Here is a 3,357-nt window from a genome sequence, read left to right as displayed (position 1 = left end):
CCCGCTGAACCCTCCTCCCTGGAAACATTCTCCTCCTCCTGGAAACAGGCCTCTTAAACTTCATCCTCTCCCACAAAGCCTAGACTGACAGCCAGAGACCCAGCTTCATCCTTGCTCCTCCTCCCCTGGATTGTCCTCCACAACAGTCCCCTCTTGTCCGACACCAGCCCTGCAGGTGCTTCCCTCCAGGGGTCTCTGGAGCCCATCTCTTCCTCTCTAGTCTCACTGCTACCCCATGCAGCTCTCTGCCCCCTCCGACTCCCGAGGGAACCCCTCCTGGGCTTTCCCAGCCGTGGCTCCCTCTAGGCCACGCTCTTGATTTTGCTGGAGTGGAGCTGAACTCACCAGCTGTGGTCGGGTGACCACGCTGCTTCTGCTGCTTTACCCGGCTGACTCCAGTTCAGAGCGCGTCTGGGACGTCACTTCCTCCAGGAAGCCTTCCTTTGCCTCGGTGATGGGGAACTCCTGTGTCCAGGTCCACATTCCCCCACTGGTCTACCTTGAGGATCAGAGTTATATCCTCCTTCTTCACTGCCACATCCCCCTGGTCTCCCCAGGTGCCCAGGGAATGTTGGTTAAACACATGGTTAAGGTCAGAGGGACCGCTGTCACCTGCCTTTATCTGTCTCCTGGTTTGGAGGTTGCTCTGTGCCCACTTCTCCCTGATTCCCTCCTTATTTTCTTGAAAGGGTGCAGTGGGCAGCGGGGTGGGGACTGGAGGTGGACTCTTGGGCAGATTCTTACTGAGTTAAAGAGTAGGAGGGGTTAGGGTAGAGCAGAGGGGCCCAAGGCAGCCGCTCCATGCTGTGCGTCCCCTTCTATCTCCCCTCTCTGTGGTTGTCATCTCTTTTCAGAGCCTCCTTTTCTTGCCTTCTTTTCTGCTGCTACTCAGTTCCTCTGGGGTTTAGGACTGGATGGGATACCCCCCTAGTTCTAAAGCTACCCTCCTCATCTTCTCCCCTCTCCTGTCCTCCTCTTGCCTTCTCTCCAGCCTCCCCCAACACCTGTAGCTCGCACTTGCCTGAGGCAGTTCAGTGGACACTTCTCGGTTGGTTCTGCCTGGGGCTCCTCAAGGGAGGAAGGATCCTTAGAGAGCAGGGCGGCCACGTGGCGCCCACTTGATGGGGCTGGGTAGGGCAGTGGCCGCTGGTCCCCCTCACTCACCTGGTTGACTGCTTGCAGATCCCGGGCTTAGCGGGTGGGCGGGGGAAGGAGGGCGCCAGGAAGCAGCCCCCAGGGGACTGGGAGGGGCCAGTGGCAGGCTGCGGGCTGCGCAGGTTCTGAGCGCCCCTCTCAGCGACGTTGCGGCTTCTCTGCTCCCTTTGAGCCCCCACGGATCGTCATTCGCACCAAGTCTCCTCTCCTCTCTGGCTCCAGCTCCGCGCCGCCCTTCTCCCTTCCCGGTTTCTAGGTTTCACGCTTTTCAAGCGCCTGGCAGTGAACTCCCAGCCGCCCACACGTTCCCCAGTCTGGACTTCTGGAGTCCGAGTTCGGGATGGATACCTTGCCGTTCACTCCGGAGTGAGGGGTGTAGGTCGCGCTGACTCTGTCTTCAGTCTGCGGGAGATTCCCCATCCTGGGCGGGGGAGGGGGATGGAACTGTGGGAGCAGGAAGATTTTTCCAGACATGAGCCTTATTTTCAGCACCCTTTCTCCAATCACCCTTCACCAATCCTGCACCGTAGAAAGAGGTGTGGTCATGAGCCCCTTATACAGCTCCTGGTGGGATTTGTAAGGGTTTCCTAGAGGGTGGAGGAGGGAGTGGGAGGAGGGAGTGCTGGGCACCAGGACTGTGTTGGAAAGGACTGTGGGAATCTGAGGTGCTGATTTTCCAGGATCTGGGGAGTTCAGCTGGAGGAGCATCTCCAACTCCCTCTTCATTCATTCACTTATCCATTCATAAATCCGCCCTGTTGTGAATCACCTGCCAGGCAACCTTCCTCCTGATAGTGGTCTGGGAGGGACCACTCCCCTTCCATATGTGGATGAAGAAACTGTGGCCCCAGGCTCAGTCTCTGGTTCACCCCCTCTGCCCCTCACCCAGTGAGGAGGTGTGCAGAACCAGGATGTGAGTCTTATCACAGGCACAGACTCCAGTCCTCCGGGTTGACCCAGTGGGGATGTGACTTCCAGGGGGCTCCCTGGACCCAGCACCCCCCACCTTTGGTATATTCTCAGCACTCAGTCCGAGACTGGCCAGCACAGCCACAGCTGAGGTCAGAGTCAGGCTACTGGACAGAACTAATTTCATTTATTGAATAGACTGCTGAAAGAGCTGAGTCCAAAGACCTGTCTCTGTCCCCTCACTCCCACGCTGAATGGAGGGTTCTGGATCTGCTCAGAGGGGAGGGGGCACTTTCCCCTCACACTGCCCACCACACCATCCCTGCCTGCTAGGCCCAACCTCACCCCCTTCCAAAGCATGCATGGGGAGAAGGCAGTGACTCCACATGACCTCTCCCAGTAACCAGGTTGAGGAGGTGGGGGAGGTCAGGGGTGGGGGAGGGTAGAGATGCAGTTGGGAAGGAGGCATGCAGACACTCACCTGGACTGGAGGGAAGGGAGGACTCAGGAAGCCCCTGGCAGGGAGAGAGAAGAAACAAGCCCAGGCCTGGAGAATTCCCAGAGCTTCAAGGGTCCTTTGAGCCCCCACACTGTTCTTCCTCAAAGGACGTAGCTCTCGCCTTTTCATGTGTTCATTTCTTAATTTATTGCACTCTGATCCCCGGCACTGCTCTGGCAGGCATCTGGGATACCATAGGCCAGTGTGGGGGATATATGGCTGGGAAGGGTTGATGGTGGGTGAGGTGGGGACCACAATCCCCATGGCTCAGGCTCCCCCTTCCCCACTTCTACCCTATCCACCCCTGCGCATCTCTTTGGGGTGCTGCTGGTGAAGACTGAAGATGGACCAGAGGAAGGGTTTCCTTATTGATCAAGGAAACCAGACCTGATTTATTGTTCATGATGATGATGTTGAGGGGAAGGAGAAGGGGCAGGGAGCAGGCAGGAGGGACGTGAAAAGGGGGGAAATGGAAGGAGGGGAATGTTGACTTCCCTTGGGCTGGAGGAACCAAACACTCCCCAGCCCACCAGCATTTGGGCAACTGATTCTATCCATGGAGCTCTATCCCACTGTGGTTGGAGCATTGATCCCTGGGGCCTGTGCAGAGAGTAGTAGCAAAGGGTAGCGCTTTGGGCAGGTAGAGAGAAGGAGCCTGAATGCGAGGCCTGGCTCCACAGTCTCTCACTGTGGGACTCGACTCCTTTTCCTGCAGAGCCTCAACCATCTGTACAATTGGATGGTGTTTCCTACTTTTGGTGTGATTTTCCAACATCCACTGGGAACTTTCCATG

This window comes from Oryx dammah, unplaced genomic scaffold, assembly GCF_014754425.2.
Source record: "Oryx dammah isolate SB20612 unplaced genomic scaffold, SCBI_Odam_1.1 HiC_scaffold_28, whole genome shotgun sequence".
In the NCBI taxonomy this organism is placed as follows: Eukaryota; Metazoa; Chordata; class Mammalia; order Artiodactyla; family Bovidae; genus Oryx; species Oryx dammah.
The sequence above is the reverse complement of the archived record's forward strand: the minus strand, read 5'-3'. Positions refer to the sequence as shown.